General features: G+C 37.4%; 1 protein-coding gene across 2 annotated transcripts in view; it reads right to left on the bottom strand.

Moving 5' to 3' along the window:
- Positions 1–16,391, bottom strand: part of RIN2 (Ras and Rab interactor 2) — a 172,431-nt gene that overhangs the window by 111,406 nt on the left and 44,634 nt on the right. The gene's annotated exons all lie outside the window — the stretch shown is intronic.

Here is a 16,391-nt window from a genome sequence, read left to right as displayed (position 1 = left end):
TTTACAGTGGTCCTGCCTTCTCTTTGCATGTCCTGTGCCTCCTGCCAACTCCCACTTGGCTCTGTCCCCACTGTCTAGGCACTTTCATCCAGGCCCTTATGAAAAGCATACGGAAGCATTTACCCTAGACTGTAGGAAAACAGATGAGATCATGGAATGATTGACATTGATCTTTTTAAGGAAAACTTGTGGAGAATGGGGGAGGAGTCAGCAAATGGGTAATGTTATTCCAAGTGCAGGTTTTATTTCCCAAATATGGTCAAGAAAAGATTATTAAGATGGCAATTTTTGAGCACTTGGAAGAAAAATGACATTAGCATAATGTCATTAGCATAATGTCCCTAAAACATGAACATTGTTGACTTTTTAATGTTTCTACACAGTAAAGGAGTTTGACAAGACTCTCAAAATACTCTGAGATACAGTGTAAGGTGGACAGCAATACAAGTCATTGTCTGGTCACCTAACCACAAGCCCCTAGAATACATCTTTCCTTTCAGGTCCTTGGACCAAAATCTAATAGTGATAGGCCTCTTGCTTCAATATGTTCTATAGATCTGCAGACTTCACCTTCCTAACTTAACTTCTAGCACACTTCCTGCCTCACTCAATTTTTTTTCTCCCTTCTCAAGAAAATACACTGACTTTGACATGCAGTGGAATTGGCAAGAGAAACAGGGGAATGAGGGGTAGTTTAAGATTTCTTAAACAGGACATACAAGCATGAACCATCTCAAAAAAAAACATTCTAAAAGGATAAACCATAAAAAAGAGATAAACTGGACTTCAGTAAAATTAAAAACTATGACAATAAGATAAATCATTAAAAAATGAATGAACAAGCCAAAAAATGAGAAGGTATTCTAAATACATACATCTAACGAAAAACTTATGACAAGAATACATTTAAAAATAAGCAAACTTAAAATCAATAAGAAAAAGACAAAACAACTTTTAAAAATGAACAAATGACTTGAATGGGCCCTTCCTTAAAGAGAATATCCAAATGTAAAGCATGTGAAAAAATGTTCAACATTATTACAGTACTCATCAGGAAAATCTGAATTAAAACAAAGAGATGTATGCATATAACCAGAAGAATGGATAAAATTTAAAAGACTGACCACATCAAGTGTTGACAAGGATGTGGAGCAATTGGAACTCTCAGACACTGCTGGTGAAAGTAGAATTTGGTCCAATCACTTTGGAAAACTGGAATATCTACTAATAACTCTCTATGTCTACCTGGGAACAAGGAATCCAGGTATACATCTAGGATAAATGAAAGCATGTGTCTACAAAAAGACATATGTACAAGAATCCTCATAGGAACTTAATTCATAATAGCTGAAACTAGAAACAACTTAAATATCCATTAACAGGAAAATAAATAAAGTGTGATGTATTCATACAATGGATAAGTACCTCAAAATTAAAAGAAACAAGTTATTGATATATATTACAACACAGATGAATCTCAAAAACATTATGTTGAGCAAAAAGAGCCATTCACAAAAATGAATATATTTTATGCCATAGATGAGGCAAAGCTAATCTATGGTGACAGATATCAGAATGGTGACCACAAAAAAACTTATGGTGACAGATATCAGAATGGTGACCACAAAAAAACTATCTGGAGTGATAAGAGATATCCCTTGATCTGAGTGGTGGTTACAAGGGTATATAAATACATATAGTTCACTGAGCTGTACATCTAAGATTTTACTTTTACTGTATAAAAATTGTACTTGATAAAAATAAAACTGTTTAAAATGAGGGAAGATGGAGGCTGAGATATTCCAGTAGTAGCCTGTGCTGTTCTTTACAGCCCCACCTATCACTGTGACTGCTATAAACAGAAGGTAAGGTGGCCAACTGGTTTGTGAGAACTGTAGATTACACTTCCCATGAACTGATTCACATGTATGCTGTCCCTTGTCTAAAATCCAGTGAGAGGTCACAGTGATGAGGTGATACTTAGCATTTCCCCCTGCAAGCGATTCCTCTTAGGAGAAACAGCAGTCTCCACTCAGCCAGAGACCAACTGTGTGGGGACAGTGAGAAAACCAGCCTTACATTCTATAGGCTCCTCACTTGATTACATGTTTGGCAAAAGGAGGGATTGCAGATGAGACTAAAAGCTGCAATACCACACTCAGAAAAAAAAAAAAAATGGTGTTGGCGGGTGGAGACATCCTCTTAGTGGTAATTTATGGGGAAAGTAAAGATGATGCTGGACTAACCAAATGTTAATGGCCTTTGACCTCGGGCACATTTTTTTGCAGAGGTCCAGGCTAAAAGCGTTCAAGTGCAAGGCTGTGGACACAGTATGAACACGTTTAGAGAACTTTGAAATTTACTTTAATGAAAACAGTCACTTGTATAAAACCAAAAATAGAGGTAGGAGGAGGTTCAAGAAAAAGGAACTGGTTCCTTTCTAATAAATCACAAGGAACAAAGGGGGGAATTTTCGATCTTTAAAACTGTTTTTTCTAGCCTCATACATTAAACTTCACATTTTCTGGAGGCTGCTGTTTTGAGGCATTAAGAGACTTGTATTTTAATATAAAACCCACAAAACCCTTGCTTTTTCTGTCCTGTGCCATTATCTGACTCTTGGCAGACTTAAAATTCTTCCTTTTAAAATTATTTCCTTTTAGAGGTCAGCTGAAAGTCCAGTTCAAGCACCACATTGATAAAACTGAACACAGGACCACTCTTAAAAGCCAGCCATTATGGGTCCCAGTAGAAAAACACTCCATGGTGCCAGGCTTCCGAGACACCATGCCTCAAACGTGGCTTTGTGTCAACGCAGCTGTATCCACATGCGAAAAGTTAAAAGACTTATTTAAAAACGTTTCCACTTCTGGAAGCCCTCTCTCTCCAACTTCTATGCTGAGCAGGAGGAAAGGGCTGGAGGTGGGGGTGGAGGGCGGGGAGGGTAGAAAGACACTCTCTCAGTTCCCAGGACCTGGCTGAGTATTGAGTTTCTGTGCCCAGACCTCGGTCCCTCTTCTCCAGGCTCTCTCCTTAGATCTAAGCAGGCATCCGTGCACAACTGCCTTGATAGTTGGTCAGCATCGAGTTCCAAAGGAAAAGTCATTTTTTCTGACAGTCTATATTTAAATGACAAAATATCAAACCCTGTTTATTCATTCTGCAGACAGGATGAGCTCAGAGGGAATCAATTTTTTTTTTTTTAATTGGCAAAATCTTGTGGTTTAAGCATATGCAGCTTTTGACATCCAGGGAAGTCTTTCCCCTTAGAACTCACCAAAATGGCCAGGAGCTTGACCTTTGTCCCTGTACAATTCTCCCAAAGGTAGTGACCACTGTACAAAATAAATGGACAGTAAGACAGAGGTGGCAGATTCTTGAGGAAAAGCCAAATACATTCCAAACTCCACAGTAGGTACTTTAAACTCCAGATTGTGACTAATGGGAGAGTAGCATCTGCAGTGTGGACTCAATGGACAAAGGGATGATTCCTGTCCCAGGCGGGACAGAGCAGGACAGTGCAAGGTTTCATCATGCTACTCAGAACAGCACAAAATTTCTAACTTATAAACTGTTTATTTCTAGAATTTTCCATTTAATATTTTTGGGCCACAGTTTACCATGAGTAACTGAAACCATGGATAAGGGGTGAGGGATACTATTTACTTTCCTTTAGGGGATGGCAGGGGCCTATTAGGCAGATTACCTAACTAGTGCTGATCAGGTGATTCCTAATTGACTGGGTTAAGATTCCACTTCTGGGAAAGTTGAAACTATAATTAAGTCTCGGTTTAATGACATGGAACTTGGCAGAAGTGACTCCATTTTGGGCCAGTTTTCTTGTTTTTAACACTCTTAAGTGGGAAGAGGATAATTAATGATTGACAAGAGATACATATCTCTGGCTCTTTTTAAGTCAGCTTTTTATAGAAGTATAATGTACATATATAAAAACACACATTATATATAAAGAACATGATGAATTTTCAGAAAGTGAGTATTTACTCTTAACCAGCACACAGACTAACAAACAAAAAGCCAACAGCCCCTTAGTAGCATCCTCATCCCCTCCTTACCCACTGGCTTTTATCTTCTCATCAAGCAGGAGTCAACAAATCCAGCCCCTACCTCTTGTTGTAAATAAAACTTTATTGGAACATACACAATAAAGCTTTATTTGCATATTGTCTATGGCTGCTTTTGCACTAGAATGACAAAGTGGTAGCAACAAAAATCATACGGCCCAAGGAGCCTAAAATATGTACTATCTGGACCTGTACAGAAAGTTTGCAAACCCCTGTTCTAGGGCAGCATTGTCCAGAAGAACATAATGAGAGACACAGGTGTAATTTAAAATTTTCTAATAGCCAGGTTAAAAAATAAAAATAAACAGGTAAAATAAGTTCAATTTCTTTTACCTACTATATCTAAAATATCATTTCAAAATATTATCAGGATAAAAAATGAGATACTTTCTTTTTCCATTCTATTTCCAAATCTGGTGTGTATTTTACCCTTACAGCACATCTCAATTCATGCTAGCCACACTCCAAGTACAAGAGTACCTGAGGCCAAGGGCTAGTGTGTTGGATTCTCTGGAGCTCCAGCACCTCCATCCCCATTGCCTGCCTAGGCTCTTCCCCTTCAACTGCAGAGCCATTTCTGTACCAGTTTCCTGATTCTTTAAACTGTGAATTGAAAAATCACTTCCAAAACCCTACAACTCTTCATTGTAACATTCCTAGAACCAAGAGAGTGAAAGGATCGCCTAAACACAGCTTTATAAGAAAGGGAAGGGTTGGTGAGGAGCATAGAAACCTTTGGACTTTTGTTAGGGAGGAAATGATGCAAACAAACAAGCTAAAACAAACTATATGCAAACGCTAAATGCTTTAGAAGAAGGATGAAAGTAAAAGAAGAATTGATGAGTGCCCCTTAAGAATACCTTCAAAAATTCAGCCATGTCATTATTCTTTCTGGCAATAAATGTTTAGTCTGCCTACTGTTAGAAAAACAGAAAAAAACAAACAAGAGACAAACTGAAGAGTTGCCAATGTTTAAAAATTAAGACTTGCCATTTAGAAATCTGAATTTCTGGCACCTTTTAAAAAACTATTAAAGGCTGGGAACACAGGTCCTGAATTCCCATGTGTCAACAGTTGGCTGGATGGAAAAGCAGGGGTCCCCTCCCCTACAGGAGACCATGGTCTCTAGTTGGCCACAGTCCATTTCCAGTCATCACACACTAGTCATGCACTTATTTACATGACACTTGGTTTTTGAGTTTGTGCCTCTTGAAGTTAGACGTAACTCTGAGACACCAAGATACACACCTTTTTGGAATTGTGAGAGTCTAATGTTGAAAGTAATACCATTACATGCTATTGGCAATAGAAAAAATTTCAGAAATAAAACTATTATTTATTATTTTTATATTCTAGTGGTTTCAGTTCAATCTTAAGGGCTTTGATCCTTTAGCTTGTATCTTGGTAGAGTAATTGGTCCCAGATTCAAAGGCAAGTGATGTTTTTTATCCTTTAAATATCTGAGACAATGAAGTGTTTAATGGGCAGCTCCCAATAGCACAGGAGTACTATTACAAACTGTTTCCAATCTCACCAGCCAAACTGGAAAAATACTCCACTGACATGGTTTCTAGAGTTATCCTCTCTTAAATTTATGTGACATTGGAGCCTGACACACTTGAGGATTTAAATGAGTGACAATTGGGAAACTAACAGTTTATTCTTTTGGCATCCCTACTTAAGCAATTTGTACCCCGAATCTTATTAATATACCTAAATCATGTTGTATTAAAAGTTATAAATAGCTCATGGACTATGTATGGTACATGCTTTACAAGACTATAAAATGTATTCTTTACAAAGGCAATATCTTTTATTTGAAAACATTTTGAGGACTGAAAATTATTTTGCCAGAATAATGTTCTACTTCTAACAGGATTAGTTCTTTTCAAAAATACTTAAAGAATGTGCCTCCATCCTTCATGTTGCCTGACATTTTATTTTTGAACATGCAAGTGGGTGTGGTAGTATAACAATTATTGGATCGGACATAAGAAGGACTGTCTTATACTATAGCCATACAGTCCAGAACCTCTCTCTTTGACTGGATGTCTAGTCTAAAAAAGATTATAAAAAAGAGTTGACTTACTTCTCTGAGCCTCAGCTTCCCTATATTTATCACAGGGTGAATAGACTGGATTGGTGGATTCCAACATTTTTTATTTGTAGCAGAATCCCTTTTGTTAAGTGAAATTCTAGTTGGAAGTTCATCAGAAAAGTGCAGAGCTGGATGTGAGAGCGATCTGGCTTCGACATCTCTCACCTCATTGATTGTCAAGGTTGATTCGGCTGATCTGGCTGGCTAGGCAGGTGTCCCCTTCCTCCGTCACAGTTCCATGTGCGTCCCTCCCAAAGCTGCTCACTTGGTCGAAGAGGACAACCTTCCCCGATAGAGGAGAGGACTGTTCGCCAGTCAAGGATATATGAGTAGCTGCGCTCCCCTGCTAGGACCTCCAAACAAGCTCTCAAGAAAAGTGCAGAGCTGCCTTGGCTTAAGGGGGTGAGTGTAAGGTCCTTAACTGGGACACCCCCAGTACTCCCAGGCAGCCGTGAATGGTTTTAAGACAATTGGCTGAGTGATGCACTCATTACTTTCCCAAGTTGCCATTTCTGAACTAAACATTGAAATTGCCCAGGGCAGCATGGTAGACCTCTCAGAACTATACAGACTCTTCTCACTGTCCTCACAAAATTCTTCATATACCTCTGTCAGATAACTCAGTAGCCCTGGATCATCCTTTGTTCCACTGCCCCCTCCCCACTCCTTTCTGCTTTTCTGAACCTCTCCAGGCAAGAGCTTTCTCAAGCATCCTCCTTTCCCCCAAAGCTTTCTCAAACACTTTGTGCTCCTTTCATCTTGCTTCTCCCCAATTCCTTTCTCAACCATGAAGTACTTACATTAAAGGACCCTTATTATATAATCAACAAACACCCCTTGCAGGACTCCTACATGGAAGAGGGTCAGAGGAGGTCCTGCCTAAACACCAGCCAGACTCCAAGTACTTCTGTTATTGGCTCCCTGCTTTCCACAATGAGTCCAGAGCCTCTCCCTGATTTTTGACTGTGAAGGGCTCTCAAAGCTTTTGATCTTCAAAAAGGTCACCTTCATCACATGATAGTCCCCTTCACAATGAGGTCAACTAGATCATCTTCCAAAATAAATATGAACACTTACTAGAGAGAAAGATGAGACTCTGCCTTTATGGTTCAAATCATCATTTCAACAGTGACTTTTTATTCCCTAAGATGACAAAGCCTTTGAGGCTACATTTGTTACTCCCAACTGCAAATAAAGTTTTAGGTTCAATTGACTTCAGTAGAATCAAAAAAACCTCCCAAAAAACCAAAACCAAACAAACAAAAAAACAACTCACTTTCAAGGTAGCAATGCCAAAAATTCATAACAGAGTACTCTTGAAAATGTCCTTGCGTAGTGTATATGAAGGAATGAATATGGCCCATATGTTCAAATGCTCCCTAAATAATGGACATTATTAGGGAATGAGAGGAGCCAAAGAAATAAGAAAGTGGTAGAAAAGTCCCAAGTTAGGGATAACAGGAGCTCTCTTGAATTTGACTTATATGTCAACTCTCAATAAAAAATACTTTAATATTAAAGTTTTAAGACTTCTGTTGATCAACTGCTTTGGACAAGCCCAAGGACAAGGAGGTGCCCATGAGAGGAGCTTGTGAAACTTGCACAGAAAAGGCTCTGTTGGGCCCCAGGGAATAGAACTGTATGGATTCATCCTGGATGAAGATGCTCTCCCAGCAATTCAGGGTGTGACTGGACATGTAAAGGCGTCTTCTTAATTGTAGAAGTACAAGGGCATGGTGACTTAGCTCTGGAAAGAATCTATGATTGGGCTGTATTAAGAGTTATAAAACATTCCTGTAAACTGTGGGGAATATCTCTCTATGGAAAAAAAAATGGTGATGTGTATTTCCATATTGAAAACAAAACAGAAAGTGATTCTTTGTTTCAATTTGTGTTTCCCCAGACTTTGCCTACTTACTGTCATACTGGAGAAACTCAGGCACCATATGAAGGACAAACAATGAACCCTAGACCTTATCTAAGCAAGCACTGATAAGCTTGACCATTCTCTTACCAGGGCTTGGCACCAGGAAGAGAGTCATTTGGACAGGAGCCATGAAACCTGGACTCAGCCGGTTCCACTGGTAACATATCATGTAACCTTGGACCAGGCATGTTCTAAGTTTGAATTGCTTTGTTTATGAAACTTGAGGTTGAAATTGTTGGTATTGATATATTTGCATATTATTCTCTTGATTATAGAAATAATACATGTTCATTATAATAATACATGATTCATCAAGAGGATGAATGGGAATGGAAGGGACCTGCCGACCGTATCATAGCAGAGGTGGGGAGTGGCAGGGGAATGGGAATGCAGAGGCACAAGAAAAAGCCCAGGAGACAAGCCAGAGGCGAAGGCTGAACTAGATCCTTCAGGAAGCTAGAAAGAGAAGCGAGAACAGGCCTTTCTCTAGTTAAACAATTCTTTTAGGATACAGCAGACTCTCAGCAGTTCGAGTGACTATTGGTAGAGGAAAAGCATTAGGCCAGGAGCCAGGAGACATGTCTGGCTCTATCATAGAACTGGTTTTGTGACTTTGGGTGGGGGACTGAACCATCTGAGTTTCCATTTCCTCATCTGTAAAATGCAGACAATAGTTCCTACTTCAAAGTGTGGCTGGGACGGTACAATGAGTCTAGCTCATGAAAGCCATAGGCAAGCTCCAAAGCGTGTAATGTTATTCTCACCACCACAAGAAAGGAGGTCCCTCCCCACCTTTGCCTTTATTTCCTTCTCAAGTACTTAGGAAATTGTATACCAACAAAAGGGACTCTATGGAGCTTTTCTCACCAGTTATTTTGTTCCTTCTCTGAGAAACCATGTGGTGATTAGGTATAAATAAAGCAGACCAGGGTGCATCAGCGAGGCGGTGAGCATAGGTAAGTGCACAGAATTGGACTTGGGCCCTTCCCGCTGAGAAAACAATCTCACCCAACAGTTCCTGCAGGAATCCTGCTCTTAATAAACAGGTCAGTCCACTTGTGTACAGAACAGAAGAGATCACAGAGGCCTCACAGGCCCACCAAGCTGATCAGCTTGTGTTGTCAGGCCACTGGGTGGGGGTTACAAAAACTAGAGGAAGAGGTTTGGGCAAGGTCTCTAGGGAGCCAGTGTATGGGGTTGGGGTGCCATCCTAGCATCAGCTCTGTACTCAGAGGTGCATCCCACACTGAAGAAACAGACACTGGAGTGTGGGTGTGCCAAGAGCCGCTGGGTTACCCAATCTCCAAGTCACGAGCAGTGCAAGACCTGTCTACAATGGATGTATTCAAGCCATCACTTTAGATTTTATCATGTTTAGGACTGTGATTTGTCCCCGACATTGGGGAAAGATACCTGAATGGAAAGAGCCAGCTCCAGGCCCCAGGATGATGCCCGACAGGGAAGGGAGTGGCTATAACCTCAGTCCTCCCAAAGTGCTGTGAAATTACTCTGCCCTTCACAGCCATCCATACCATCTTCTTCTTCTTCCAATGCTAAATTGCCCATTAGATGCATTCCCTCCCCTAGTGCTTATTTATTCATTTAATATTTTTCCAAAACAGAAATCCTTTTCATCTGCTAATCATCACAAAAAAAATTTTTTTTACAAACAGGATAGACAGAGTGATATTCTCCATACTGTTCTCCCCTATAATTCTACTTCTCTTATCCCTTCACTATTGAGAGTTTTAAATATATCTTTCCAGAATAATCTTTTCCCTTAATTTGGGGGTCAATGTGAAATATAAACACAGGTTTTAAGTATGTAGCTCTATGAATTTTTATACGTCTACACCTGGACCAAGATTTTAAAATTTCCTTCTTTCAGAAGAAGCCTCTAGCTTGCCCAATCCCAGACAACCCTACCAAAGAGAACCATTATCCCCACATCTACCCTTATAGTTTAGTTTTGCCTGTTTGAACTTTATGTAAATGGAACCATATGGCATGTATTCTATGGTGCCAACTTTCCTTTTCCTTCCTTTCTCATCTCTTGCTTTATTTCTCCTCCCTCCTTCCTGCCCTCTCTTCCTTGCCTGCCTGTCTGCCTGCTTGCCTGCCTGCCTGCCTTCCTTTGTACACTCACTCTTCCTCCTTTCTTCTTTTTTCTTTTTTACATAAACTTATGTAAAGAAGTAGACATTACATTTTATATTAGTCCATCTTGCTTTGTAGGATCCTTAACATATAATTCTTTTCTTTCTCTCTCCCTCTCTGAAGTTTTTTCCTTTTAATTTTCTCCCCAGTATACTTGCAAGCTCTTCCAGAACTCAGGGCTCCTCCAGACATGTAAAGTTTGAGAGTAGCCTCAGATTCCTGGTGCTACTATGGAGCATGCTCCTTCTCTGTGGAAGGTAAGGACATGGAAACTGAAATAAACAAATAGCGAGCTCTGCTCCCCACTGAATTTCATAATATGCCTGTTGGCTACAGATATATGATCTTATCAGAAACTATGCAGACCAGACGGCAATGGATGGGATAACACAGTCAAAGAGGTGAAAGAAAAATACTGTCAACTAAAATTTCTATATCCAGCAAAACTATTCTTAAAGAATGAAGGAGAAAGTATTTTCAGATAAACTAAAGCTGAAAAAATCCATTGTTACCAGAGCTGCCCTACAAGAAATACTAAGGGAGTCTTCAGGCTGAAATGAAAAAAACACTAGACAGTAACGTGAATCCACATGAAGAAACAAAGAGTAAAGGTAACAACATAGAAAAACATAAAGAACAGTATAAATATATTTTTTGTTCAAAACACATCAAGAAAACACAATATAAATATGCATCTAACAACAGAGCCCTAAAATACATGTAGCAAAAACTCACAGAGTTGAAGGGAGAAATAGAAATTCAACAGTTAATAGTGGTGGATTTTGATACTCACTTTGAATAATGGGTAGAAGAATTAGATAGAAAATAAAAAAGGAAATATAAGACTTGAACAACATTATGAACCAACCAGAGCTAACAGATATCTGTAGAATATTCTACCCAACAACAGTAAACAGAATATACATTCTTCTTAAGTGCACATGGAACACTTTCCAAGATAGATCATATCTTAGGCCATAAAACAGCCTTAAATTAACTCATTCTATGAGGCCATATTACATGATACCAAAACAAAAGTTATCACAAGAAAATGATAGACCAATATCCTTCATGATTATAGATGCAAAAATCCTCAACAAAAATACTAGCAAACCAAATCCTGCAACATAAAAAGGTTTAAACACCAAGAAAACTAAGAGATATTTCCAGAATGCAAGGTTAGTTCAACAAAAATCAATCAATGTACAAGTGTTGGCAAGGATGTAGAGAAAAGAGAACCTTTGTACACTACTGACAGGAATGAAATTTGATGTAATGACTGGAAAGCCATATGAAATTTCTTCAAAAAAAATTTTTTTTAAACTACCATATGATTCAGAAATTCTACTTTTGGCATATATCCAAAAGAGATGAAAACAGGGTATCAAAGAAATATCTGTATTTCCATGTTCACTGCAGCATTATTCACAATAGCCAAGATATGGAAACAACCTAGGCATATGTCAGATGAAATCGGGTGCATTCAGGATGGTATGGCTGTAGACCTAAGCAAACATCAATGGATGAATGGATGAAGAAGATGTGGGGTGTATGCATGCATGTGTGTGTGCATACACACACAATGGAATATTATTCAGCTGTGATAAAGGAGGAAATCCTGCCATTTGCAACATGAACGGGCATTATAGATATTGAGCTAAATGAAATAAATCAGACAGAGAAAGACAAAAACTGCATGATATCAATTAGATGCAGAATCTGTAAAAAAGATATCAGCTCATAGTAGCAGAGTAAAATAGCAGCCACCAGAGGCCAGGGGTTGGGAAAATTAGGGAGATGCTGGTAAAACAGTACAAACTTTCAGCTATAAGATGAGCATGGTGACTATAGTTGATAACACTGTATTATATAATTGAAATCTCCTAAGAGAATAGAACTTAAATGTTCTTACCTATCCCCCCGCGCCTGCCCCCCCCCCCCGCAAAAAGATAAATATGTGAGGTGGTGGATATTTAACTGAATGCAAAGAATCCTTTCAAGATGCATATGTATATCAAATAAATCATCATCATGTGCACTTTAAATATCTTATAATTTTATTTGTCAACTGTACCTCAATAGAGCTAAAAAAAAAATAATCAATGTAATATACCATATTCATAAAATAAAGGACAAAAACACATGATCATCTCAATAGACACAGAAAAAGCAATTGATAAAATCCAGTCCATGATAAAAACACTCAAGAGACTAAGAATAAGATAAAAATTCCTCAACCTGATAAAAAGCACGTATGAAAAATTCACAGCCCAAACCATACTTAATGGTGAAAGGCTAAAAGTTTTCCTTTCAAGATCAAGAACAAGACAAAGATGTATGGTCTTGCTATTCTATTCAACATTGTACTGGTGGTTCTAGCCAGGAAAATGAGGCAATAAAAAGAAATAAAATGCATACAGATTGGAAAGGAAGAAAAACTATTTCTATTCACAAATGATATGATCTGTGAATCCACAAGGAATCCTAAAGAATCCACAAAACAAATAAGAATCAACAAAGAAATTTACCAAGGTTGCAGGATAGAACAATACACAGAAATCAATTGTATTTCCATACACTAGCAATTAAAATGAAATCAAGAGAACTCCATTTACAATAGCATCAAAAAGAATAAAATACTTAGGAAAACACTGAACAAAAGAAGTGAGACTTGTACAGTAAAAAGTACAAAACATTCTTGAAAGAAATTAAGGAAGATAGAAATAAATGGAAAGACATTCCATATTCATAGCTTGGAAGATAAGATGACCATACTTTCCAAATTGATACATATTCAACACAATCCCTTTCGAAACCCCTTTTTGCAGAAACTGACAAGCTGATCCTAATGGAAAGGATGCAAAATAGCCAAAACGATCTTGAAAAAGAACAAAGCTGGAAGACTCAATGTTGAATTTGAAATTTCCTGGTTTCAAAACTTACTACAAAGCTACAATACAAATTTTGTAACAGACTTATATTCAGATTTATAAAGAACTTGCATAACTCTTACAACAATAAAAAGACAAATAACCCAATTTAAAAATGGAAAGAATATCTGAATAATCATTTCTCTGAAGACACAAATGGTTAATAAGCACATACAGATATTCAATATAATTAGTCATTAGGAAAATGCAAATCAATTCCACAACGAGATACCATTTCACACATACTAGGATGTTATAATCAAAAAGAGGAATAATAACAGGTTAAGTGTAGATGACGATGAAGAAATTGGAACCCTCATACGCTGTTGGTGGGATTGTAAAATGGTGCAAGTGCTAACCAGTTCGGCAATTCCTCAGAGTTAAACATTGAGTTAGTTACCCTATGATCTATCAAAGCCATTCCTAGGAATATACTCAAGAGAAATGAAACCCTGTACATGAATGTTTATGCTAGCATTATTCACAATAAGCAAAAGTGGAATTAACTCAAATTGCCATCAATTGATGAGTGGACAAAAATAATTTGGTATAGCTACAATGAAATGTTATTTGGCTATTAAAAAAATGAAGTGCTGATATACGCTACAACATGGATGAACCCTGAAAACATTATGCTGAGCAAAAGCAGACACAAAAGGTCATATATTATATGATTCCATTTATACAAAATCAGTAAATTCATAAAGACAGTACATTAATGGTTGCCAGCAGCTGGCAGAAAGGAGGAATGGGGAGTGACTGGTAATGATTATGGGGTTTCTTTTTGGGGTGAATGAAAATGTTCTATAATTAGGTAGTGGTGATGGATGCAAAACTTTGTATATAAACTGAAAACCACTGAATTTTATGCTTTGAAAGAATGAATTTTATGGCATGTAGATCATACAATTTTTAAAAAGTAAAAAAAAAAAAAAGCAATGGTCTTATTAAAGTCACTATTAAGCTTGATTAGGGACATGCGTTAAACTCGAGTAAATTAGTTAAGCAACCATAGCATATATTTCTCCAGGGAAGAGTTCTATTCTTTAAGACAGACAGAGCAAATGCACACTCAACTCATGCTATCTTAATCCTATAGAGTACAGTAAAAGTAATCTTAAATTTGTTAAATTTGTAGAATTTGTTTAAAGTTAAAAGGTAACTAACAAAAGTTACTTTGTATTAAAAGAATAAAATAGTGTCCCAATGAGAGAAGTGATTTCATTTTTAAGCTAAAATCTCTTAAGATTTTTTGATTAAAAAACAAAAAACAAAAACCTGATTTTTGTAAAGTGACTGTTTCAGCCTGCCAAATAAAGATTTTCTTTTTCTTTTCCCCTCTACTCAATATATGTTTCTGGTATATTACATAATTAAATAAATAATTTATATATAATATCATCTCTGGATAAGAAAGATCATTCTCAGCATACACCCCTTCCAAAAGAAAAGAATAGGAAAAGATTGATAAATTTAATTATATTAAAAACTTAAAGTATCTGTACATCAACACACATCACATGGTATTTTAGAATATTTGTTGATTTATTTGAATTAATTATAAGTTCAGTATATTATCTTTTGTCAAATTCCTAGAAAATATTAAATCATTTTATTTTCCATTTTTCTCTAAGGTATTTCCATTATCTTTGAACTTAATGCTTCATGTTTATTAAGTTAAATTAATTCTCAAGTATTTCTTTTGCTGATCTTACATGTAAAGGCTTTGGACTCAGAGCCGAGTTCAAACCGCAAGCTCTTTAATTTACCCTCTGTGTACATGTGTATGTGTGCTTTGCGTGTGTGTGTGTATGCAGGTGCATGTGGTTTAAGCTCGGTGTTTCTTAATCTCTCTGAGGCTCAGTTTCTACATATGCAAAATGGGAACAAATAAAGTTTTAAGGGAAGTGTCTACATATGGCATGTTACCACATGTGGTAGCAATAACAATAGTGGAGTGGCCATAATGACACGCAATACTTCCAATTCCTCAAAAATGTTTGCAGAGTTGTAAGACTTATATATTGTTGTTTTTTAATGATATGGTTTATATATCTTAAAGTTGAACAAAAATAAAATTTCTTTGAGGAAATTGTTAGGTTCAGCAAAATTACAAGATGTTACCTATGACACAAAAATCAATTTCATTATTTCATCTTACTGACATAATAGAAACTCGTTGTACTTCCCCATTATAATAGCTACAACAAATATATAGAATTATGTAATTCAATCAATATAAGAACCATTCAAAATTATATAACCCTAATGAAAAAAAATGAAGAAAGATTTAAATAAATGGAGAGATGCATCATGGTCTCCTTGTTGCAGGCTAGAAAAACTACAGATGAAAGTACTTCTTAATTTAATATAGAGATTTAATGTAATGCCAATTAAAATACCCACATATCTGCGAGAAATAAAGTTAAATTGAATTAGTTGAGTTTTTCCAAAGATCAGTCTGGTAACATATAACAATAATTATAAATCTCTTGATATTCTATTTTTAAATTGCTGTTTTTGGAGTTAAAGATACATTCTTTTAGTTTTGGTGTGATGCTATAACGAGGAAATAGTTGTCTATGAATTCACTATAATTTTAATTAACTGAAATAGGAACTTACCTGGAAGAAATTCCAGGTGGGTGGAGAGGGATCTGTTAAGGCTCAGTGTCATCATTGTGGGGCATTAAATGTATTTATTCTTTAACCTACTTCGCCCAGCAGTCCTCAAGATGGATTGTAAAGGACTACAACATCATGGGATGATGTCACAGGATGATGACATCACAGTCATTCCTGAACATGCTTGACAGAGCTTAGATCTTCCTATGGGTGTGCAGGATGAGGAGACTTGTCTGTCACCCTGAACAGCCAGACAGCCTGACTATGCGTCAAAGTAATGAATGCAGCCTGGCTGGTTCCTAGCAGTGTCCAAGCTGAGAGCAGTGATCTGCAGGGCCCGAACATAGCTTCTGTCACCATGGGGGGCCATGCAGGAAGTTTCTGTCACTATGGGGGGGGGGGGGACACAGAGAAAAGCACCAGGGCCAGTCAGAAGGAAAAGGGAGAAGTAAAACTGTGGACAAGAGCTTTTACTGTGGTTTCCTTGGGGAAGTAGCAGGTAAGGCAAGGTAAGCAAGCTTAGGATTGGCCAGCTTGAATAAATTCAGGGGGCTCTGGGGCCTAGGACCA

The sequence above is a fragment of the Rousettus aegyptiacus genome, unplaced genomic scaffold, assembly GCF_014176215.1.
Source record: "Rousettus aegyptiacus isolate mRouAeg1 unplaced genomic scaffold, mRouAeg1.p scaffold_m13_p_12, whole genome shotgun sequence".
Lineage (NCBI taxonomy): Eukaryota > Metazoa > Chordata > Mammalia > Chiroptera > Pteropodidae > Rousettus > Rousettus aegyptiacus.
Note: the sequence above shows the minus strand (reverse complement) of the source record. Positions and strands in the feature narration are given on the sequence as shown.